We start from the raw sequence: 26,639 nt of genomic DNA, 5'->3' as shown, positions 1-26,639 counted from the left end.
TTTGAAAGCACCACGAACAAGGGAAGAGAGAACAAGATTGGAGACAGCATAGCATGGCTGACCAGATAAATATGTATATTTTAAAACAGTTTTTTTTTTCTCACAAAAAAACATTGATTTTATTTTGATGAGGTGTTCTCACTGCTTCGTCTGAGGCAAGACTGCTTCCAGCGCCTTCCGCTGCTCAGGAGTAAAGGAATCTGGAAAATCTATAGAGAAATGAATATACAAATTACCTTTCATAGAAGGCCGATGGTAAACCGGCATTCCTTCATCTTTAATAACCTTGAACTGACCCGGCTTGACAACTTCAGCCGCACTTGATTTGATAAGCAGTTGCCTACCATCCAGATGGGTTAATACAAATTGGAACCCACACAGTGCCTCCCTCAATAATAAGGTATGCTCAACAACAAGATCATCTCCCTTTTCCCGCGGCAACGCAAATTTCTTCTCCTGCAGTTTCTCTGATGAGAATAAGTGCGCAGCTTCAGGCCTATGCAGGTCAGAGACAAGCGTTATGGACAAAGCGCAGTGGCAGAGGCAGATTATTTCAGAACAGAAGGGAATAAAGCAGAGGCAGAGGGAGAGGTCAGGATAGAGGAGTTACAAGGCGCATAATAGCTAAAACAAGGAGCTGGCTCTGATACCATGTCAGGCCAGGCAGTAACTCTCCAAAGGCAGAAAAACGGATTGATGTATTATTCCATAGGTAACCCATTTTTATATACAATAGGGAGTGATTGTTCAGTTCATCTCCCGATGACTGTTCACCTTCCCAATTTATTTAGTTACATAAAATTCCCAATCATGAAGATTAGGTGTCAACAGTCGCTGCAATTGTTTGCAACTTCCCCTTGCCCTTCTTCCTCTGTGGACACTGAGAAGCAAAGTGGCCATTCTTATGGCAGATATAACATTTGATCTTGCTCATATCTATCTTCTGCCCAAATTGTTGTCCCTCTCCCTGTTTGTCACCCTTCTCGATGAAAACTTTCTCTTTGTTCATCTTCGTCTTGTTGACCAGGGCTAATTTTTCATCTGCTACTCCTCCCTGCTTGCTGGTCCTGGACTCTTTATGAGTCTCCTCTTGGATGCAGTCATCCCAAAGTCTCTCTTAGTTGGGAAGATGCTCCCGGACACAGATGCCCATGATGAATGGTTCCCAAGCCTTGGTGAACCCATTTAGAGCAAAATTCACTAGCTCTGCATCTAATACAACGTCTCCAATAGCTGCAAGCGAGTCACAGATTTGTGTGATCCTCATAAGGTAGCTGGTCACATTGTTGAAGGGGTTCATTCTGCATTCTCTAAGCTTAGTTTTGAGAATCATTTTCCAATTCATGTTTTCACTTTGAAAAAGTGATACTAAGGCATCAAACATCTCCCCAGATCTGGTCTTTGATGCAACATGCTGAATCAAGATCACTAAGATTCTTGCCTTCCATGGCAAGAAATTCGAAACCCCATCAAGTCAATCCTCAACTTTCACACTGGTTACTGACATGGCTGTCCTGAGCTTTATCTCTCAAGCTCGCTGAAGTAACCTGAAAATTATAGATCTGCTTTTCTCTTAGAGCTGGAGCTCTGATACCATGTTAAAATATCCTAAAACTAGCTATCTAAGCAAACATATCAAATCTAGTTACTTATTGGAATTATTAACTTTTGCATGTAGCAGAAAATGAGAAAAGCAATCACACATAGTGCACAATTATTTCTGCCCTTCTCGATCAATTCATCATTCAAAATTATCTTTAGAACTTATAAGAGTTCCCTTGTAGTAAAAAATGGCTCTGAGAAATTAATCAAATGAACAACAAACCTGAAAATTATAGTTGCACAGAAATCGAGGCAGCCTACCGTCCAATCCATACCACTGTACAAAATCTGTATGGTGGTACAAAATCCGAATGGATGACTTGCTCTGCTGGGCTGTATGGCTGTTCTTTTCCTTGCTGCTAACTGGCTGCTTGTCCTTGCTGAAGAGTGGCTGCCTTTACCTTGTTGAACAACTGTCGAAATCCTCACCAATTGCTGAAAATCAGATCTTAGACTTTTTCCTTCACTCACATGATTTGTGAAATGAATGCTCTGTGTGTCTTTGTCTTTTGCCCTCTCTTTCTTTTATAACTTTGACATGAGCCAAAATCCTAATCTTCAACAGTTGAGATCTAACTGTGAAATCAATGGCTCTCTTTTCATTAAAATACTAAGTGACCCACTTTACCACTTTAGTTCACTTTATTAATTGATTAATAAAGTAAACTTTTGAAAAAGAAGATACTTTAATGATGGTTTCCATAAGTAGACACATTCATGGAAATCCCTGTCAGAGCTACATAGTACAAACACTAACATGCTCAGTAAAGAGAAAGTAACAATTGCTTAATAGATGAGGTTGTAGTTGAACTTGCTAAGTGTTGAGAAAAGGGGTTTGCATCCTCTATCAAGCCAATGCAAGAATAATTTGCAAAGCAAAGGAAACCAAATTCCTAGGAAAAAAATGGTGCACTTTTCAAACAATATTTAAGTTTGAGAAGACTTGATGGTGAAACAACTTTGTCATCACACCAAATTTTGGTTGGATTTTTCATGGTAGATTTTTCATGTGCATGATAGAGTTTGGAAAACCCAAGAAATAAAGCTTAGTAAGAAGGAGAATTCTAATAATTGGCGGAACCTCAATGAGGTAGGAAACATGGTGGTAGGAAAGGGCAATTGAACTTTTGAGTCGGGTTTTTGGAGTTCATGCAAGGACCCATAAAACTTGGTCTAGGAACCTAGAAAAGAAAGAGGAAACTTGTTTGGGATTTTGGTAAGCTAATGAAGCCTAAGTTATCCATATCGACAACTATAGGCTAGAAATTGAGGGCCATGTGTGCATCATGAAGGTACCCTGTTAGCATGCTAGGTCAACACACATGCATGTTGTGTCAGCATAACTACCAAGAACCCAAGAAAGTAAACTGTAACAACCAAGATTATCCTATATTTGCCAATCTATTGAAATATTTAAGGTACCAGTGCCAGAGGAGTTGGGAAGATGTCATAAAGCCTTGGAAGGAAGTTGGGAATGGGGAAGGTCAAGGAAGCCTAAAAACTTCTTGGTGTAGCATAAACAAGTCTTTGAGGATTACAAAAGGGAAATTGTCTATAAGGAGGGGGTTTCAACTCCTTGATGATGAGAGTACTTCTTTTCTAGACCCCATCAAGAGTTGGAGAGAGTGTGAAGCTTCAAGAAGTGAATGGACATCAATTGATAGCCCAAAGAGTAGAAAGGTGATGTATTGGAAGACTAAAAGCTTTCAAGAGGATTACAACAAACTCATGGTCAAACATTGTAAGGGGATGTGTGAAAGATAGCTTGGATGACCTTGTTTAGGAAAGCCCCAAACCATTAAATCAATGCCAAATCCAATGAAGATGATACTAGAGCTTGTAAGATGAATGCAAGAGTAAAGGTAGATGAATAGCCTATAATTGTAAAAGTAGTCTTATTAATGACCATTTTGGTGTTTCTTCCCGTAGAAGGTTCTCTAGTAAAAGATTGTTTGTATTATGTAATTTTGAATAATGTGTGTATGCTTGTTACTATGTTTCCATTTTTTATTATTAAAAGTATTGAAACAATAGTGGTGACACATAACTTGCATAGATAAAGGAAGCTGTTGGACACCTAATCCTCAATGGGTTAGTGTGGAAGTCGAATGGACAAAAGCAGTCCAAGAGACCTTGGGATGTGAATTCCAACGGTCACATAATGTACTATAAATGTATATCTCTTGTTAATAAAAAAATGTACTCACATGTTTTATCTTTCACATTGTCTTTGTTGTCCATGTGTGTTTAACATGGTATCAGAGCGGGCGTATTCCTGCCCTGCATAATTAATGTGAGCCATTTGTCTTATGGCCTTTCTGTGTAGTCATTTCTACCATCAATTCTGCATCTCAGGAATATTTTTTCAGCTAAATGTTAGCTACTCCTGACACTGCCAACGCTGTCCAGCGCTGTCCAAGCGGTTCTGAGATGTCTGTCTGTCATTTTTATTGACTGCGCCCTTTGTCATATGCGTTTTTAAGTAAACTCTGAACGCTGTGGTAGGAACGCTGGTATAACAGCACTGTGATTATTCTCTGACATGGTATCTGACATGATATTATTTTATTCAGAAGAATGTCAGTTTGTCATGGATTTTCTGCCAATTTTATAACCGCCCTCGCTCCTCTGACATAGTCCTACTAAGTTGCTCTGCTACGCTGCTCGAATTGTGCTAAGACTCTGAATTTGGACTGTTGGGCTTCCATATACAACGCTGGCCTCCATACGCTGCCCTCTCCACGCTGCTGGCCTCATAGACGTTTTATATTCTCTGTAACTCCTGTTTTCCTGCCACATATTCTGTGCTGAATCTTCTGGCTGCATTACTTCTCTGCGCTGAATTGAAGGCTGTGCATTCTTGTATCGCTCCAAATATTGTATGCTGGTGCACTTCCGGGATATTCCATACCACGCCTTTTTTGTGATACGCTGCCATTGTTTGAATCCACTCCCGGTTATTAGCACTGTATATCAGCTCTCGGTTGGCATTATCCAAACCACCTAATCCTGTGTTCAATGTTGTTTTAAACAATGCAAGCACCGGTCATATGTTGACCCTCCTCCACACTCAATCTCCCTGCTATTTCACTCTCGCTCGCCGGTTCTGTTAGCTACCTTTTTCATATTCAATATATTCTCTGCTCCAATCTCGCAGTCCTCTTCTCTTCAATATAGTCCGCCTCAACCGACGCCATGGACCGGATTGGAACCTCAGTTGCAGCGGGCGCCTTTAACAGGCCTTTTGTTTCTCCACTCATTCGACAAATAGATGAAGTATAACTATGGCTAGAAACCGTGGGGTTCTACGATTTGCAATGGCAGTATGAAGATTTAAGTGTATGAAGATTCTTTTACAAGATATTTGCAATGGCTTTCAATATCAGTAGAAAACGCTGCCCGAGTCTATCCGACATTGCTTGGAGAGCACGCGTGATGCGATTAAGAGCCGAAAAGCCTGATCTATAGGTCTGAGCTGCAGTGACGGTGTCTGGATTGCATCTTCTGCAAGCCCAGAATTTCCAGACAAATTAGAGAGTGGGACTCGAGATTTGATCAGCTCCGTTATGAGTTTCTAACTCTCTTTTCAATATTTGCTAGTGCTGGACAAATTGGTTCATCCTGCACATAATTAAGTTGACTAAGGCGCCATAGCTTTCATGGAAACTGAGAGAGAAGGCATTCAGATCTGTGGGTTAAAGTGAAATGGAAATACTCAATTGCATGCTTTAACCTTCTGCTCGTCAATATATACCATCCTTTGTACACTCAGGATATGATCTTTCAAGTACTTTTCATCTATTTCCATCCGTTGCTCAAACATACTACAATACTTCTCATGGCGTTTTAAATGCCCTTGCTCAGCCAGCTTAAGATTAGAAATTATTTTCTTATTGTTTTCAACCAAAGTTGATTTGATCCCTGATGTCATGGATGCTACTTTCCGCTTTTTCCCTGTAAAATGGTTGTCTCTATCAATGGAAGTATCCCCTTGACCCTCTAGCGGCATCTCCAACTTCATATCCTTATGCAGTGGGGTATTTTCTGAAGCAGCATTGTGTTCAAATGCTCCATAATTGGACGCTGATGTATCAATAACCATGTCTCCAGGATGAATAGTTCGATTCTGACCAAAGTGCTTTTCCATTGCATCATTTGCTGGTAATGTCTTATCTATGCGCATTGTGTTCAAATTTGCTGGTACTTTCCAAACTGATCAAATTTGCGCCCCTGAAAGAGCAAGGACACAAGAAGAGTGAAGGCATGTCATGGTTCTGAGAGCAAACATAATTCTGGAGCAATTTCATGTAGCAGAGATCTAATGTGTTGGGAGTGACCATAAACAGAGCATGTGGACTAATTATGTGTTCTAACAAAGTGTTATAGGGATATATTGCTAAGTGTTTGTTACGCCTTTGAGTTAGCTGGATTAATGATACAATATAACTTAATGATGGAATGCTTTGGTGAGAATTAATGTATGCTGACATTTGCGAGCAAAGGTTGATATATGAATGGGCAGGTACTTGATGTACTAATGCTACTAACCAGATATGTATGGCACAGACCTTGTAAGAAGCTTGTTATAAGATAACATTTGTTGCTAGCGTATGTGTGAATGAAAAATCATGCAGCTGCGAGTGATTCATGTATAAAAAAAAAAAAAAACGAAGGTAGTGCAGATGAGTAACCTTGTGTGGCTAAGCCTGAGTTTGCATGCTTGATTGTTGGCTACTAGGGATTTTCAGGGTGATGAGCTTATAGCTGAGCAGAAAGCGAGGTTGATAAGTTTAAGGTTTCCAAGCAGAGAGTGATTTAATAAGTGGAGTTCGGTTGTTGCTGATTGAGTCTGTCAGAAAGCATATATATATATATATATCCAAGTTGTTGTGCTGCTGCTAGGGTCTGGACAGTTTGTTCTACAGGATGAGATCAGAATTATGTGCTGGTGTTGAGCAGAAGTTATGTTTGGTTTGGTAATCAGATTGATGTTGTGATCCTTCTGATTGATGAGAGGAATATATATGCCACTGACATGATTTGACAGAGATGTATTTGGCAGTTTTATTTATGTAGGGTTTTCTAGTAAGAATATGAAGATACTATTGTTAATGTTGCTAATGTGCTGAGTGAATGTGTACCAATCAAATAATGCCTGGTCATTATGACTGACCTAGTGATTGGATATTAATGATGTTGCTAAGAGTTTGTGATACAGAAGTAAATTTGGCTTGATTCATTTGCTGCACATTTACAAAGGATTTTTCTGTGTCTTTGTACTGTGAGTGGGTGTTACTTTTACTCATTGGGTCATAGTTGTAATCAGTCTTTTAAAGGGTTGTAATTCTGACAATGAAGAATATGCCTCGAATTACTGAAATATTAGAGTTCTTAAAAACTCTGATATATTCCTCTAATCATGAAACATTCCAAGTCAGCAAAGGCTCTCTCTCAAAAATTCAGACATGTCTACAATATGCACAAGAGAAAATTGATTTTTTGCAGCTTGAAACACAGCTACAGCAAGAAGAATTAAAACGAAGGAGTCATTCTGAACCTGTTTCTGTTCAGAACAATGAAGTAGACTCCCATAAACAGCAAGTCAATATTGTTCAAGTTCATTCAGATTCAGTACCCAATAAAGCAGCAATTGTACATACAGATGCAGAAACTCAGTCTGCACTTCCCAAGCCCATCATCAGACCTTGGGAACAGCTTGTCCAAAACAAGCACAAAACTGGTCTTGGATATGACAAGGACTTGTCCTTTCATATTCCAGACTACGCCAAGCCCATTCAATTTCAGAGTGCTGGATTTATTCATGACAGTTCACCTGCTTCTCATGACAGTTCAGCTTCAGCTGTTCCAGATTCTGCCCCTCTTCTACAGCAACAACAACAACAACAACAACAACAACAAAAACAACAGATCGTGAAATGCCAACACTGTGATCGAGTTGGCCATTTGAAAGATCACTGTTTTGATCTTCAACCATGTAAGCACTGTCATAAAACCAGTCATTCTTCACACAGATGCTTCAGAAACAAACGTCCTGCAAGAACAAAGATTCATCTTGGATGGATCGCTTCTTGGCAATGGGCATCAACAGCCAAGAAGATATTCCAAACACATGTCAGAACTTGTTCCAGAATATTGAACAGTGTTGCAGTCGAGTTTCCTCCATCATCTCACCTTGTATCTGACAGGGGGGGAAATGATGGTCATCTACAAGCTTCAAAGTCACATCAAGCAAGCCTGAGCCACAACCTGCCACACCAGTTTCAGAGTTGTAGCCAGAGACAAAGATGCCCGTGAACATGCCTTCAGTTGGCAATCTGGGACACTTCCTCTAGCAGAAGACTTCAGCTTCTTGCCAGCTTTGGAAGAGTTCCGGGAACAAAATTGAGAACACTTCCTCTAGCAGAAGACTCCAGCTTCTTGCTAGTTTTGGAAGAGTTCCAGGAATTGCATTAAGCATTCCAGAGTTGTTGGTTATCCTTAAACCATCACAGGTTGAGACTTACCTTTTCAGGTTGAAGTTTTACCTTTTATGCGGGGTGAGACCTCCCTTTTATGGTTGAAGGTTTCCCTCTTTAAAACAATAGGATCACTTCCTCTAGCAGAAAACTTCAGTTTCTTGCCAATTCTGGAAGAGTTCCGGGAACTGCATTAAGCGTTCCAGTGTTGGTGGTCATCCTTAAACCACTGCCCTTTATACCAACATTTCATAGAGCACATTCAGCCTAGTGCTGCCATGCATTTTTTGCACATTTTGTATTACAGCTCTCTTCTTGGACTCATACATAACCCTTCGGATTAAGGGGGGGAATGTTGGACACCTAATCCTCAATGGGTTAGTGTGGAAGTCGAATGGACAAAAGCAGTCCAAGAGACCTTGGGATGTGAATCCCAACGGTCACATAATGTACTATAAATGTATATCTCTTGTTAATAAAAAAATGTACTCACATGATTTATCTTTCCTATTCTATGTTTCCCATGTGTGTTTAACAGAAGCAAATTCAAGATATTTCAAGTTTGAGTTTCTCATTCAAAAAACTCTATTTTGAGTGCCATTGGGAGATTTCAACTATCCCATCGGATATAGATTATCCCATTGGGATATGCATAGATTATAATTCAACAAGCTAAGGGATTCATAATAATTAGTTGTTAATCATTGTAAGATCAACTACCTTTTCCTATTCCATCATATTCCTGCCATGAATTCTCACATGGTGCCATCCCTTCACTGGGTCCAATACTTTGTGCAACTTGTCCTTCCTTGCCATATATTTCTCTTATAACACCATACCTTGTACTCTTTATGACTTGGTGTTCTCCACAATGAATTTTTCCCATAGTGTCATCATTTCACTTGTGTTGTCTACAACCCAACATTCCCTTCCTTATGATGAGTTTCTCTCATGGTGGCATCCTTCACTTAGGCTCTTCTTGATATGGCTTTCTATATGGGGAGATCATATTTTTTTTAATGACCCCATCTTTTCTCATCGTTTATTTTGTTCTCTCTTTGACTTGCTTGTAGATTGTAGTGATCACAAGTGAGTGGAGAGTTGATTTCATTTTGTTTGTGAAGGGATTTTAAGAAGATGGATGGTTGACTTATCTTTGTTATTTGTGTGTTGTATTACAAGGAAATTGTACAATGACATATCCCTATGGTGAGATTTTGTTCCACAATATTATGTTCTTTAAGGCAATGCCATCAAAACCAAAATCGATCAAGGATCACCTCAGGAAATTGATCAAAAAATTGATGAGATATGCAACAATAGTTGTTTTCTTTTGTAGATGGCTTATACCTTGAGTTCTTTAGTCCAATTCAATCTAGCAAGCAAGTTTCTGCCACCACCCTAGATGTGAGGTTGATCTACTAGTGATATGGTTGTAACCTTTGGCAATGCTACCACCAACATTGTTGGGTTTGCACCACCACATTTTGGGTCCAACATAAGTATATGGCAAATTTGGGATGCATGTGTCATAAGCACAATTGATCAAAGGGTGAATCCATTATCACTCACTGTTTGGCATAATACAACCTTTCAAAATGGAGACAAAGGTGGAGATTAAGTTGTTCAATGGGTTTCTTAATCATGAAAAGTTGGATGATTAGTTAAGACAAATGAAGTGTGCTTTCCATGCCATGAATTTTTAGACATGTAGAAGGTTAGAGGTGCTTAGTTGAAAATGTTGGCAGACGTGTAGCTATGGTGGGAGAGTTTCTCCTAGAGATAATGTTGATAAGGAAGGTTGCTATGCTATAACATCGTCCTTGGAGTTCATGACCTTGATGTGTAAGAAGTTCTATCTAGTGTTTTATGAACAAGATATAAAAGTCAAGTGGCAGTACCTTACACAAAAGCAAGGACAAAAGGTAGAGGAATACACAACAAAGTTCCATCAATTGTGAAATCAATCAAATTGTAGATGATAGAAGACAAGGATATGACAATGTTTAAGAATGTTAGTGGTTTGCAATTAGTTTCTCTAAGCCCAACGAAACGATTAATGTGGCAGTAAATTTTTACTGCCATAAATTTATTTTTACTGAGAACTCAAAAAAAAAGATTTGAAATCTACACACAATTAAAAAAACTGAGCTTCTAACAAATTATACACAACAGAAACAAGAAATCCAAGCACAAACTTTTACATAACTTTTACCCCGGAAAACCCTAGTTTGGGGAAAATCTAGCGAAGAGGGATTTTATTAGGCTTTAGAGAATGCATCAGGAAAATATTACAACAGTAGTTCCAGAGAATTTACAACCAAGAACAACCCTAGAAAATGACCCCTCTCCTCTGCACAATACAACCCAACAAACAACCTCTCCCTCTGTAGCGTACGACCCCTTTCTCATTAGCGAACTTGGCCTAGGACACGGTCTTTCCTGTTGAAATATGTAACTAGGTTCGGTCTTCATAATGACGTGTAATCGTGATTTGATGTAATTAATGTAAATAAGAAAAATAAAATTATTTTTGTTATGCTTGAGACATGGGTTTCATGCTCAAGGAATTTTATTTTTATAGATCAAGCTCTTATGTGAGCTCTTAGGATTGGTCATTGAGTCATAAAGTCAATTGAGTCTTTGTCATTTATTGAAGACCCAATTGGGCATGTTACATATTGTAAGAAATTTATTTGAGTTAAAAGGATTGTCAAAGAACCCTGCCAAGACCAAATATTCAAGCTCCAAGTCAAGCTGGCCTATTTGCATCATCAAGTCGGCTTGCCTGTGAATTCAGCCTATTTTGAAGCCCAACAACGCCTATATAAAGAAGCATTCGACATCTCTCAAAGACACACATGGAAGATACATAGAAGTTCGATATTGAGACAAGGAAGAGCTTAATATCCAACGAAGGAGGGAGGAAGAGTGAAGATATTTCTGATTTGTTTTAGGGCAAAATTCCTTCACACGTGCGAACTTTAGGGCATCTCACTGCAACAAGAAGACCGAAAATTACAGTCACTCTAAGAGGACCGAATTTGGGTGACAAAGAGTTGATATTGCAGGCCGAATTACTAAAGAGGAAGTATCTTTCCAAGCGAAGAGGAAAAGAGCACATTCTCCATACTCTCCCTCACATGTGTGGCCTAGGGTTTCTGCAGTAAGGCTGAGGTACAGTCAAAAGGTTGCAGGTCCAAGAGGAAGGTTGAAGGAGCAATTGTTGCCATTAGAAAGCAAGTTTGACCAAAGTTGACATTGCAAAAGGAAAGCACATCTTGGAGAAAGCTTTGACTTGGTCTTGGAGGGGTTGTTGGTCAAGGGTCTAGGTCTTGAAACTCATCAATTAAAGATTCTATAAGAATAAGAATTTTGTGGGTTTTCCTCTCAAGTTGGAGAGGTTTTGGCCCTGATTGATAGCCTACATCTTGTGTCCTTTGTCTCATTGTTATTTATGATTTGATAGTTGTTTGATGACATAAAACATTAATATAATCAAGTGGAAGAAAGAAGCTAATAAAGATTAAGTAAAATTGCATCACAAACAATTATCATTGCTAGAGAAATCCCCTATACTACTGCCTCTAGATTTCTCAACATGGTATCAGAGCTAAGGTGTCAAGTCAAGTAAGGGCAACTCAACAAAGGACATTCAAGAACTGAAGTTTTAGAAGATTATCAAAGGCATCAATCATCAAGAAGGACCACTCAAGGATCACATCATCATCTTGAAGGAAGTCTATAAAGAAGTCTTCAAAACCCTAGCTCGCTCAAAGAAGGATTCTACACTTGAAGTATTCATGGTAACCTCACTCCATCATCATCAAAAAGAAGAGAGTCCAAAGAAATCAAGATTAATTTTTTTTGGGCTATGATTCCTCTCACTTGTGGAGAAGCTAGGGCATCCACCACAGAAGTAGCACCGAATTATAGTCAAGATCTAGAACCAAAATTTGGAAGTTGCAGACCGAGATCTTGAGGAAGGGAAGTTGACCATCAAGATCTGTTGAAGTTCGAATTCATTGCAAGGAAAAGTGAAAGTCTGATTTGTTTTCACCATTCCATAAGTAGATCCGAGATTCTGAGGTAATACATAGTTTTGGAAGTCTCCATTCAAAAGCTAAGATCTCCTTACAAAAAATTGATAAGGGAAACTCCAAAAGGAAGTCATAATTAAAATTCATTGTGGATCCCAAGATCTGATCCTATTCTGGGCATACAAAGATCTGATATTCATCTTAGTAAAATTCAGATTCAAAGACCATATCTCATTCCGAACATTCATATGGTTGATCTCTATCAAGAATTAAAATTTGTTAAAAGTTTGAAGTATAGATCTCTCAATCTCTGTGATAGCACAAATCTCATCTTCAAAGATGTGTTCTTGTGACATAGCTACTATACTCTTCTTACAAGTTCAAATCTGGTGGCGACCGAGTTCATGCAATGAAGTCATTCTCTGAAATGGATTTTTTCACTGTCAAGAAATTGGAAAGAGCTGAGGAAACAATCCTGAAGCAACTAGTCGTCAAGCAAACAGAGAGAAACATTGATATACCTATAGCTGTCAGTTTTGCGTAAGGACATCAATTCAAGGTCTATGGCAAACATATACTTGGAAGAAGTACCAAATGAGTATAGTGAAGAGTATCTCACACCTGAAATTAGATCAATGAAGATGGCATCCGAAATTGCAAATCACCTCAGGTAAGTAACCATAAGGTATGTATGGTATTTTTTTTAAAGATATTTTGGGTTGAAGCTATGATTCTAGGGTCTGTTAGTATTATAGGGAAAAGAATAAACCCTAGCATGACATAAATAGGGAATAGAATCTGATCTAGGGTTTGAACTTTAGAAGCCCTAGGATGACCTCTTGATTGCATGAAAACTCTAGAAATCTTGGCATCATGTTTTAGCATCGTATACTTTGTTTGGGGTGCTTGTCAATAGATATTGCAGTTGCAAGAAGTAAAGATGGATGGGCTGATCTTTGTTCTAAGAAACATAATGGAAGAAGGATTTGAACAGATGTTTGGATCTCTACAATATGGAGAGGAGGGTGAAGAAGGCCTCCACCTGGGCAGTCAAGACAAAATACATTATGACAGGATGCATTGTTTAAGGGATGGCATCATAAATTCATACGATAGGAGCAAGAGCTCATGGCATCATCATAAGAAGCTTCAAAGACAATTGAAATAAAAGTCTATGGCAGTCATCAATAGAAGGAAGTAGCTCTTAAGTAGTACCTATGGGAAGAGAGAGTCATCTAGTATGGAGCTCATCATACATCATTAGGAAGGAGCATATGCAAGATGAGGATAATCGAGATCCTCTATTGGAATCTTAATTAGAAGGTTCATCCCCTGAAAGATGTCTCGCTAAGAATTCCACTTTGGATGGGATTCATTGTTTCGAAGAATGATGGTATGATGTCAAAGAAATGCAGCATGTCAAAGATGATTGAAGCTCTCTCAATTAAGGACAGGAAGTTGCTGAAGGAAGTCTAGATGACCAAAGAAGAAAAGAGGTATGCATATATTTGTTTATTAAGTTAAGTCATGTCATTGCAAATAGTAAGGATGCATGTTCTACTCAATGAGCATGATTAAGGAAAAAGATCCCTTTCATTAAAAGGATGCATGAAGGCATGGTTCACATATTAATTAGATGAAATCAACATAATATGACCTCATATGGAATATGAGGTGGTTGACAAAGATGAAGGAATTACGATTGGAAGTTCCGGGAAGCAACATGTGAATAAAGAAAAAGAGATCATGAAAGGTGTAACTATGGAAAAGGCAATCAATATCCAAAAGATTTGACTATGATATCTCCATGGGAAAGATATGAAGACCCTGATGAAGTCTTGAAAAGAAAAAAAAAGAGACCCTTGACATTGTATATCATTTTGGAGATGTGTCAATATGTATGAAGGATGTTGATGCAAACAAGGAGATGTCATGATGAAAGACCATCACAAAGGTAATTTTTGATTTAATGTTCATTTTCTATTTTTGAACAATATTTGGATGGGCTAATGCAGGGATACCAAGGGAAGAGCTGTAGATGTCATCTACAACTGATATTCATGTGGTAGGATGAAAGATCCTGAAGGAAAACATGACATGAAGAAGGTAGCAAGGTATGAAGGAAGGCCATATATGGACTAATGGATCACTTTCCAATGAAAGAAGGATGACATGACTGACATGATTCATGAATGAAAGTGATGGATAGCCTGTGCCCTACGAAGAAGTCCCAAAAGATATAGGCTCCATATCAAAGAAGAAATTCATGACATCGAAAGAGGAAGACCTACAAGCAGATGGTTGTCCCATGTCCCATGAACTCCACCTAGAGAGCTATTGGAAGCAAGTCCTTGGTCAGGAGGGAGCTTGGTCAAGTCCCTGGTTAAGAGGGAGTGACAAATATGCTTCTCTACTTCATGTGTGATGCAGTAGACCAGGACTAACAACCATAAGTCTTAGTGAAGGCCATGAGGAGAAATGGACACATCATTCTTGTCTTCACTTTGGAAGAAGGAATGGAGGATTGGGTAAGCATCTAGCATCCGATACTCTTTGAGGATATGGTAGGGCATCCAAGATAAGAGTAGTCGTAGAGGACCGATACTCTTCGAGGACTGAGAATCCAAGATAAGAATAGTCCTGGTGGAACATACTCTAAGCGAACCTGGGTGGGGTATGTTCCGAGAGAGACAATGATGATGGTGTCTATAAATCATTGATCTCGCTAGCATTGTGCTTTGATATTATGGAGAGATAGAGCTGTTAGTCAAGGCCTTGCTATGTGACAATGCTGGATGATATGATGCTAAACAGATGGGTTACCGATCCGACTCTTCTTATGAGAATTCTTCAGATTGAGAATGTCCAAATATCTTGTATGGATTATGAATACCTACCTAGTTAAGAGGGAGTGTTGAAATATGTAACTAGGTTCGGTCTTCATAATGACGTGTAATCATGATTTTATGTAATTAATGTAAAGAAGAAAAATAAAATTATTTTTGCTATGCTTGAGACATGGATTTCATGCTCAAGGACTTTTATTTTTATAGATCAAGCTCCCATTGTGAGCTCTTAGGATTGGTAATTGAGTCATAAATTCAATTGGGTCTTTGTCATGTATTGAAGACCCATTTGGGCATGTTACATATTGTAAGAAATTTGTTTGAGTCAAAAGGATTGTGAAAGAAACCCCTCCAAGACCAAATATTCAAGCTCAAAGTCAAGTTGGCCTGCCAGTGAAGTCAACCTATTTTGAAGCCCAACAACGCCTATATAAAGGACTTGGCCTCTCTCAAAGATACACATGGAAGCCACATAGAAGTTTGATCTTGAGACAAGGAAGAGCCTAATATCCAACAAAGGAGGAGGGAGGAAGAGCAAAGATATTTATGATCTGTTTTAGGGAAAAATTCCTTCACATGTGCGAAGTCTAGGGCATCTCACTGTAGCAAGAAGACCGAAAATTACAGTCACTCTAAGAGGACCGAATTTGTGGGACAAAGAGTTGATATTGTAGGCCGAATTACTAAAGGTGAAATATCTTTCCAAGCGAAGAGGAAAATAGGACAAATTCTCCATACTCTCCCTCACGTGTTGCCTAGGGTTATTGTAGTAAGGTCAAGGTAAAGTCAAAAGGTTGTAGGTCCAAGAGGAAGGTTGAAGGAGCCTCTGTTGCCAATAGAAAGCAAGTTTGACCAAAGTTGACATTGTGAAAGGAAAGCATATCTTGGAGAAAGATTTGACTTGGTTTTGGAGGGGTAGTTGGTCAAAGGTCTAGGTCTTGGAACTCATCAATTGAAGATTCTATAAGAAGAAGAATTCTGTGGGTTTTCCTCTCAAGTTGGAGAGATTTTGGCCCTAGCTGATAGCCTACATCTTGTGTCCTTTGTATCATTGTTATTTATGATTTGGTCATTGTTTGATGACATAAAACATTAATATAATCAAGTGGAAGAAAGAAGCTAATAAAGATTAAGTAAAATTGCATCACAAGCAGTTATCATTGTAAGAGAAATCACCTATACTGCTGCCTCTATATTTCTCAACATTTCCTTTAGTAGAGAATTCAGCCCTAAAGACTCGACCTCTCTCTCCTACGAATTGGGCTTGGGAACAACCCCTCTCTTCAACAGATGATGACCTGAACATGGTCCCTTCGCTTTGCGAACTCGGTTTGTTCTCCTCAGATGCTCAACCTTCCTTCTCACCCAAATCGACCCTCTTCTTTCTTACTTGATGTGGTCTCCAAATCGTGTCCTTCGCCCACTCATTCTAGCAATTTATAATTTCTCTCATAACCTTATTTCCTCCTTTAGATCTTCAAAGAAAAGATCAAAGGCCAAAATTTGATCTTATCACTTTCTTTTGATCTGGTCAAAAAAGAAATATTAATTTCGAAAGTTTTCAACTTTAGAAATATGAGTTACAAAGCCAGTAAAACTAATTAAGTTAATTATCACGCTTTTCCTAAGTTTAAACTTAGAAAAAAATTGCTGAAATAAGTAATTATTAAGTTATCTTCTGCATTCTTGGACACAAGGCTTATGCAGATACACCTATCCAAACTACAATTTTAACATTTGCATTGCCATTTTGGAAAAGAATAGGCTTTTTTTGACGTCAACACATTGGATGATGTATATGTTGAGGCAAGGTGTGGAGGAAAAAGCAAGTTGGCGAAAGTACCTTAAAGGAGGGTGCATCTGACAACTCCTTTAGACATAAGGGAGGAAAAAAGTATGAAGTTCCAAAAATAACTTCTAATATTGCCAAGAAGGGCAATGGAAAGAAAGGAAAGGAGTAGGATAGCTACAATATGCAAGCTTTGTGGAAAAGTTGGTCTTAATGAAAATCAATGTTGGAAATTTTATTCAAGTAAAGCCCCCAAGAAAGTGAGGAAGTTCCTACTCGCTAAGGATGAGGAAGAAGAATGGGTGGATGGAGATAATGAAGTAGATGAAAAACTTTTATTGTTGGTAAAGCTGCATGCTAAACTTGAGGTAAAAGTGAGAGAACAATTGTTTTATGCGAAGATGCAATCAACAAGAGGTTGGCTTAGTCCATCTTTTACATAGGGTGCCAGGAGAATATTGTTTCGGAGGCATTGGTGAAGAAGTTGGGTTTTCCCACTTAAAATCACCTTGAACCTTATCCCCAAGGTTCATCATAGGGTTTTTCAAGATAGTAGCCCTATTGCAATGGTTGACTAGATTTAATAAGGTATTTGTTTGCCTTTCTAGATGTAATGAGGTATTTTTGTGGTGGAAAAGACAAGAGAGGTGTTTGAAGCTTTAAAGGAGAAGGTGTCAAAATTGAAATTGATGCCTTAGGTTATGCCATGGGAATAGTGTCATTATAGCAAGGTAATGCAATCGCTGATCATGCATAGAATTTCATGGGAACAACAAGTAATAACTACCTTGCTTGTGATAAAGCACTCTATGCCATTGTCTAGGTAGTTAAATAGTGGCGACATTATTTACTCGACAAGAAATAATGCTACATTCATATCTTCAACTGTTGATTATTTTACAAACTTAAGGTAGTTAAGCTTTGGAGATTTTATTTACTCAAAAAGAAAACAATGCTACATTCACATCATCAACTCTTGCAATGGCTACAAACTTACTTTGAGTTGTAGTAGAACAAATGGATGGCCTATTGACAACAATTGAATTTGGTCATTCATTGCATGAAACATCTTCATAATAAGATTGTAGATTTTTTGTTGAGACCCCCAATGGTGTCAGCCATAGTTGTATTGCAACTTGACACATTTGAACTATATGTTTCATGTGTTTATGCTACTTACTATGCATTATGTCCATTTATGGAAGCAAAAGAGGGTGTTGATGTAGATGAGTTTTACAATGAGATAAAGATTCTATGTGGAAGGTGCTATTATTTACCACTATGCAAAGGTTTTTGTTCCTAAGGGGGAGCATTGATTGTTGTTAACGGGGGAAGTGCATAGTTCAAGCCTCAAGGGTTGTAGGTCATTTCAGTGGGCATAAGACATTGATGTCAATATCCAAAGACTAGTTAAGGTTGTGTATTGTGTAGCATCTCTAAACTTGCAAAGAGTAAATTGGGTGTGTATACACCTCTTCTTGTACCCTTCAACTCATGAGAGAGTATGTCAATGGATTCTATTGGAAGATTGCCAAAATCTAGTGACAATTGTACTTTTGTGATTGTTGGTAGATTTTGTAAGATGCTTATATTTACCCCTTACAAAACTTTGAGGACAAGGAAAGATGTAGAGAATCTGTTTTTTATATGTGGGCGCATTTTGGGTTGTTGACATGTATTGTGTTAGATACAAACCCTCGAATGTAAGGGAAATTTTGTGGTTTACGATGGATGCCAAGTTAAAGAGGAGTATTGCATTTCATCTACAAAATAATGATCATCTAGAATGGTTCATTTGGTACTCTTTGGAGTGAAGATTAAGGTTTTGTAATTGCAGAAGCCATTTTCAATGTTGCTCCTAAATTTCACTAAGGAGGGTCAATTTTGAAAAATTCCTCTTTGAGGGCTTAATTAGTGTTCTTTAGGGTAAATTTTTTAGTAAAATGGTATAGTGTGTTTGACACACTATTTGTCTTGCCAAGAGTTTTCCTACATCACATTAAGCATAAAAAACTAGGTCTAAAACACAAAATTATGTCCTTTGGAATTTGATGGTTGATTGGACAACTACAATGCCAAGTGGTAGTCACTTTAGCACAATATCTCACCAATGTTGGGGTAGATTTTTTTTTTTTTCCAAAGAGAAACTTTATTAGGAATGTAATAAACCTTGATAGATAAACTCTAAACCAAAGAATAATTCCTTAACGTCAATAATATAAAATGCATTGGCACCTGAAAGAACACATGTAGCCATAACCCTTAAGGGAGGGTAACACCATCAAATAATTCTTATGGAAGGAATCACCCCACAAGCCATGCTTACAAGCATACAATACTTATTCTCCAACATAACTTCATGTAGTGATACTTATGGGTATTTACTATTTATAATTTCTCTTGAGTATTCCAAGAGGTCTATGTAAACTATCCCTTATTATTATATTATTTTGTCTAGCTATGTAATGTGTCCTTTCAATGATTATGGTCACGTTACATTCATTACCCCCCATGGGTACTGTTGCCGCAAAATCTAGCAAGCCTTGGAGAGGAGCACCCTACAAGGCTAATACTAGACTAAGTGACAACAATGGGATAGTGGCCCATTGTCACCACAACCAAAACCCCCTGCTCTATGGATTTTCATTGATGGGAGGAGTCCCGATATGTGAGAAGGTCACTTAATGGGTATTTTAAGGTTAGGGTACAAGGTGACATGCCTTCTACAAGAAAGTTGCAATTTAGGCTCAAGGCTCCAATAGGAGGCAATTCACTTTCTTGTTAGGGGCCTATTAGATAAGGCACATGACCTAGGGCTTGATTGGTAAGTTGAGTGTCGGGATGGTCAAAGGTCGAGGCAAGCAAATAGGGTTTCTAATAATGATTTTCAATAAGAACAAAGCACATGAAACCCACAAAAAGTCCCCCAAGTTGAAGCTAAATCCAAACTAGGGCTAGGTTAGGGCTAGTAACTAGGGCAAAGAAATTTATGGATGAAATTGAAGTGAATGCCTTCCAAAAGGAAGGATTTTGTGGCAACCACTATTCTCTTGGCATTTAGACTCTCCAACTTCGGAACATCATTCATGTGTAGGCTTGCTTAGGGCAAGCATTGAGGGTTCAGGGTGCCATGATGTGAATAGAGGCTCTCTAAAATCATCTCCTAGGGCTCACAAGTGTGGGCTAATTTGAGTTTTGTTCATTGGCTAGTAGATCAGCTTGTGATGTAGACATTATTTTATGATTTTAGGGGCTAGTAGGCTAAAATAGGAGTTCAAATTCCTCATATAAGTAGAGGAATCATTCATTGTAACATTCATCATCACACACTTGAGAATTTCAGCCTACTTGAGTAATTCAACCTTCTTTTCTTTGGAGAATTCGGATCTATTGATGCATTTTGATATTTGGAGCTAAAACGTTTGTCTTTGGAGCTATTCTTTGGATCAATGGATGGAATCTTTTGCATGTTATCTTGTAAGTGTACTTGTTGAATATTTACTTTTCTACATGTCTAATGTATGGAATAATGTTGATTCTAGGTTATGCTAATTGTGCCCTAATTTGTTGAAGATATATTGAATGCTATCTAGATGATCTATTGCATGCATTACTCATACATAACATGTGAATTGAATGTCCTAATGGTGAACTTTGATTAAGCTCTCCCATGAAAAGTCCATTTTCCATTGCATAGATAATTGTTTGAAGTCTTGTTGCTAGGGCATCAAGATTTCAGCCTCCTTAGAAAACCTTTGGCTAATCTAATGCATCATAGACTCCATAATCCCAAGGAATAAGGAATTGGCCCACTTTGTTGCTGATCAAAGGCTTTCTTACTCCATAAATTCTTCTCTCTTCCATTTTGGCCTCTTCAAGGACAAGCTCATAATCTCTAGGACTTAGTGCGAATCCCTAGGTAGAGGACGTTGTGGGGATTGGAGAGCTTAAACATCAAGGGAGGGTATTTGCCACAATATCACTCGCTTTGGTGGGCATCCACTTCAATCTTATCCATAAATTCCTTTGCCCTAGCTTGTAGCCCTAGGATAAAACCCTAGTTTGTGTTGCTTCAACATAAAGGCTTGCTTGAGGGTTTCATGCTCCTTTGTTTCATCGAAAATCACTTTTGGAATCCTTTCCTTGCACCTTGGCCTTAGGTCTCTCCAACACTCAACCAAATGATCAAACCCTAGGCCATAGATCACCCTCCCTAGGTCTCTATATACAAAGCGAATTGTCTCCAATTGGAGCCTTGAGCCATTGTTGTGTCTTTCTTTTAGAGGGCCTAGTTAAGTCACCTTGTGCCTTAACACTTGAACATATATCTTAGGTGGTCTTATCACATACCGAGACTCCTCCCATCGCTGAAAATTCGTAAAGAGCAAGGCGTTTTGGCTGTGGTGACATTGTGCCATCACCCCATTGTTTTCACTTGGTCTAGTGTTAGTCTTGTAGGGTGCACCTCTCAAAAGCTTGGTAGATTTTGCGACAACAGGTACTTCCCTAAGCACCCATTATTGTCCTTAGGTACATTATGGGGAAACCTAACGGATGCCTCTATATATTTGTGGATATCATCCTTAGTAAACTTGTTGGTGTAGACTAGTGCACTTTGCCCAAGAGGGTTTGAAACAAGCACTTGGTGGCTTGAAACTAGATGGATAGCCAACGAAATTGGTGATAATTGGTTGAACTACCACGTTGAGCTGCATGTTGAACTAACTATGTGTGGTATTTCTAGAGGGTCACAAACCCTACCCTAATTGTTAGTCGGGGATTTTAGAAACCTTAATCTTAACCCTTGCGATGATCAAGGCATTTTAAACATTGAGTTGCAAAGAAAAAAGGGGTTCCATATCATTTATAATGATTTTTGCAATGTTCCACCAAGTTTCCGGAATGGAGGGATGTGGGAAATAGGGAGATACATAGGGGGACATGTGGGAGCACCCCCAAATTTTAGGGAAATTCAATGGGGACATCGAGACGTCGGGTATATTATAAACATGATTCAAATTCAATAATGAAATACATTGATTCATATATCATAAATGATTCAAAAAAATAGAAATAGTAAAATATTGTATACAGTGATTCAAATTCATCATTAATTATTGTAGAATCTAATTAGTACTAAGCAAAATAGTAGATATTAAAGTCTAAAGACAGGTATAGTAAATTAAAATTACTCAAACTCAGAAATAGTAAAATGTGATGAGTCAAAGACTTGGTTTAAGGTCATCAATATCTACGACCAAGACCCAAAAGTTAAAACTAAAAATGAACAATGGACAATGAACCAATGTTTTGAGAACCGGATCAGTGATCAAACTAGTCGACCCCAAAACTAAGAATTGGAAAAAAAATGGACGAAAAAATCGATCGATCGAAAAATACATAAATATTCAAATTTTTGAAAAAAATACATAAATATTCATTTGCATCCATATGAATCCAAACCATTATACATAAATATGCAAAGTTTCTCATATATATAGCAAGGGTGCATATAATTAAAATAGCACTGAGCGGAATCCATATTTGAACCAAAAATACATCAACAAAGAGGCTCTAGATGGCCTCTATAGTCCAAAACAATTCATGCTACAACAAATACCTACATATCATCAAAATTATTGTGTATATTGGGATCCTCATCATCAATATCACCCTCTAAGCATTAAAATATGATATACAAAGCTTAACATGTCAAGTCAAGATTTTGTTTGAGTGATAAGTACAATTTTACTAGGGTCATGACAAAGGAGTTCAATAATCAATGCCACCAACATCGAGGTACATAGAGGGCTTGGTGCTCTTGATTAAATGTTAGTTCCATACCCTCATACATGATAGAATCCAATAGAAATATTATAATCCCCCAAACCTTGAAATCTTGAAAATTGTTAAGTCTGTTGGATTTTGAGTGGGATCAAAAATTCTACTTTCTCCATATGATCCAATGAGGTTAGAACCACTCTCAAACATCCTGAGTTAATTAATGGTAATGCTAAAAATTGACTTTAAGAATTTAACATTACCATTAATTATGTAGCATTAGTAGGGCCATAGGGTTGAATATTAGGCTTCTTGACTTATAAATTATTGTTTTCAAATAAAATTTAGGGGGGACGCCCAACCCTTTTTTAGTGGGGGCGCCCACAAGCACCTATTTTGGGAAACGCATCCCCCACTTTGGGGAAATGTTTACCCCTCTGTCTCTCCAAGTTTCCCCCAAAGGGGGACATCTGGAAACATTTCCCCAAGCGTCCCCTAGTACCCAGTGCATGGGAATTGTGGAGAGCGTGCACCCCACCCTAGGGGACGCGTCACCATTTAACACTGGATTTTTGTTCCATAACTTACCAATGTAGAGGAGTGGGTGCTAGAGTAGAATAGGAGTAGATCGTGACCTTGTAGTAGCCTATTATAGGTCACAATGTATGTTTACTCCATGGTGAGACACTTTTTCTTTGTATTTTGCATTGTAAATTTGAGAAATAAAACAAAGAAGGCACGACCTTGTTTATTGTTGGAGTTTTTCTCTCATGGATTTCTTTAGGATAACTCTTGGTATTAAATTATTAATGCTGTTTTCTATCTATTACTATAGTCTATTATGATTTTCTTAGTTACTTGTCATAATGAGAGAAGTGTGTTTCTCACAGTAAAGCAGCAAGCTTAATCATAAGCAACAACTATATAGTGGAGCATAATCTCACTATATTTGTAGTAGAACATGAGGTTTGTTGTGATGAGTTGTCCATTGGAATATCCAAGGTTGTTTACAAATCAAACAATTTGACTCAAGTTGTTAACCACACTTTGGTATAGTTTCTTTGCTTATACAACCATAAACACCTAAAGACTTGGGATGGAAAACTTCCCTACATTTAGCATGCTTACCATATGGCAATTTGGGGATCAAGAAGGCTTTCACCTATCAAGGTTTGTCTTAGATTTCTATCATAAACCCCTTTTGATTTAATTATCCATTAGCAGGTACAAACAATAGACATCAACAAGATGAACATGCAAAGGTTGTTCAAATTATTGTACTTCTTTAAATGTTTCCTCTCTATAGAGGTTCAAGATTATATAATGTGGGTTTTCCATGCTCATGAACATATTGTGCATAATATTTGGGCTGATTTCATATTGAATTTTTTATGCACAATTTTTCCAAACCCATCAAATATGGATCTTTCAAGATTTTGGAGCGATGGATAGCAATGTATTCGACTTGAGTTGATGCTTTGCATGGGTATTTACCTCATGGTCAAAGTTGACTTATTGAAGCTGTTTGAATTGTCAATGCTAGGGGAAGATGTAGGGGCTGAATAAGTTATACTTAGCATGGATGAATTGATTCCAAACCAACAGTTAGTGTTAGTCTTTAGAGACTATTTGACTGCTGGACAACAAGCTTTGAAGAAATAGACAAGGGGAGATGAGATTGTGAAGGGTGAGCCTACCCCAAGCAACAAAATGGTATAGTGTGCAACAAATATAGCTACTTTTTCTGGATTTGCAAGTATCAAAAGGGTGGGGAACATCAATCTCCCAGTAGGGAGGTCTGATCCACCAACGAGTTGAACCTTCCTTGGGAAATTGGCTAAGTTCCAGGGTGGTTAAGAGGGTCTGATCCTACAAAGGTGTATGTAAGGCTATAAGGGTTGGCTGATGATGTTGTGATTGATGGAAAGATGGCCAACAGGAAGGTGATTGATGAGGAGTTGGCCAACAAAAGGTATTGCTGATGCTACAGTCACTAAGGAAGCACTAAATGATGTCAAGTTCATTGATGTAACTCCCATCCTTTAAGCTTGTTGAAGTACCTTCTATAGACTTTAGGCTCATTGATGTGCCTCCCATCAATTATAGGCTCATCAATGTACCTCCGATAGACAAGGGCCTTGTTGACATACCTCCCATTGACACGCGGCTAGTTGACGTGACTTTCATTATATGACAGCATACTACTGATAATTGATGTTAATGACAATTGCAGTCATTGTTAACCACGATGTAGCATGTCGACCACTAATGTGCAGGCTTGTTGATGACAGTTAGGCAACTGTTGTAGAAAGTTCAACTGTCTATAAAAATCTCTTGGATGGCAAGCTAGGCCCTATTTAAAGTGGTAGAAGGGGATTTCTAGGGGTTCTTTGGGTTGGATTTAACAATGCATAGAGAGATCAACAAGCTGCTTCAGTATGGTAACCATATGGTATGTACTATGGTCCAGTTGTGCAGCTCACAACTGGTTTTTATTCACTGTAATAGTAGCTATCATAAGGTGTATTGATTCAGCTGTAAGTCAGCTGTGCAGATCTGTCTAGTTTGATGCTCAACATCATCTTATTGCTTAGCTTTGTTGTAACTCTTTGCTAAATGATAAATCTGGAGTTTTTAGTCCCTTAGGGTTTTCTGTAGTTATAAACTCTTTCTTCATATCTTTTGTGAATGGTGTGTTTTCTGTTGATAATTAACAGATAAATGATACATTCTGTTTATTATGTTAAATTTCTCTTTCTATAACTTGTTTGGATAAAGGGAACTCTCTTCTGCCGGTGCTGCAGGGTTTGCTCCACAATGGGATTCTGTAGGGAAATCAGGTAGATTGCCTATCTGGTCTGAAATGAGCTGGCATAATAGCTAAGTTCCGGCTTGACCACAGAGCTTGGTGCTGATTATAGGTGTGGTGTTTTGCACAATTCTATTTGGGGTTTGACTAGGCATCTGCTATATGAATGGATTTTTGAAAGAGGGTTGTTGGGCTTGGGCTGAGGAAAGCAGAATGGTGAAACCTTTCCCTTGAGAGCACAAGTGATTGAAGATAAGACAACAGTCCTCCACTTTGAAAGGCCCACCAAAATGAGCCTACTTCAGCCAGACTGCTTTTGAGGTGCATATGATGGAATTGATGTTTTTTGAACTTAGGGATGCATTGATTAGTTTCAACCATAGTAAAATGATGCTGTGGGTATTTGCTTGCTTTAGAGAAGTGTTTATGAACTTGTCACATAATTGGATGGGGACTGATGTCTTTAGATATTTGCTGAAAAGCAAGATTCAAAGAGCAAGGGATCCTTCCTGTCATATTGACTGTTTCAGGCACATGATTTATTTTGTATTTGCAGTTTCTGAGTTTTAGTACTCTAGCGGTGTTCATCTTTTCTTTATGCACAGTTGAACATGCTGTGCTTCTGTCTCAAGTTAAACGTATTTTGTTTTCTTAAACATTTCCTGGCATCATAGGTCTGTTGTTTCATGGAAAGTTGCTTGTCATAGCTAATTCAATGCTTGGTTACTAGAGATGTTTCATAGTTTAGATGGAACTAACAGCAATCCTTTTGACATGAAGAAATTCCCATATTGCTGTTTTGGGGAAATTTATATTTTGGATTGCTGCTAAAGCTAACCCTGATGCTAAGCCTCTGAGATTTCATTCATTGCCTTACATTAATAAAAGGTGTTTGTGTATTTTCCTCGTATCCCAACTTCATGGTTTTGCGTTTTTTTTGCTTTTATTGGTTGAGCTTCTTTCTACCCAATTAAGCAACTTCAATATGGTCATTGTTGAAAATGACATCTATTATAATATCATTTGGCATTAACTCCAAAGTGTCTTGAAATGGTAATGAATCTTATCCAGTCTGATATTGGAACACTCAGTAGTTTCCTTGCAATCAATGACAATTGATAATGGATATCGCAGTCAATATTGACAGAAATGACAAGAAACAATGAAGGTTGGTTTGGCCATAAAAACATATGCATATTCATTGCAAGGCAAATATTTCGTTCCATTCCCTAAATGTGTTGTATGGTGTTGAACATAAATATTTTATTTTGTCAAGAAACATGTGCAAAATGGTTT

At 38.1% G+C, this 26,639-nt stretch overlaps 1 protein-coding gene across 2 annotated transcripts in view; it reads left to right on the top strand.

The window, feature by feature from the left end:
- Nucleotides 1-26,069, top strand: part of LOC149184632 (phytolongin Phyl1.1-like) — a 78,373-nt gene extending 52,304 nt beyond the window's left edge. For both annotated transcript variants that reach the window (XM_089417634.1, XM_089417633.1), the window contains one exon: nucleotides 25,339-26,069. The gene's annotated coding sequence lies outside the window, so the exon portion shown is untranslated. The remainder of the gene's footprint in view (nucleotides 1-25,338) is intronic.
- The last annotated feature ends 570 nt before the right edge of the window (nucleotides 26,070-26,639 follow it).

Source organism: Pinus tabuliformis, chromosome 3_2 (assembly GCF_031772625.1).
Source record: "Pinus tabuliformis cultivar Carrire ecotype Pingquan chromosome 3_2, CPIR1, whole genome shotgun sequence".
NCBI classification, from domain to species: domain Eukaryota; kingdom Viridiplantae; phylum Streptophyta; class Pinopsida; order Pinales; family Pinaceae; genus Pinus; species Pinus tabuliformis.
The sequence above is the reverse complement of the archived record's forward strand: the minus strand, read 5'-3'. Positions and strand labels throughout refer to the sequence as shown.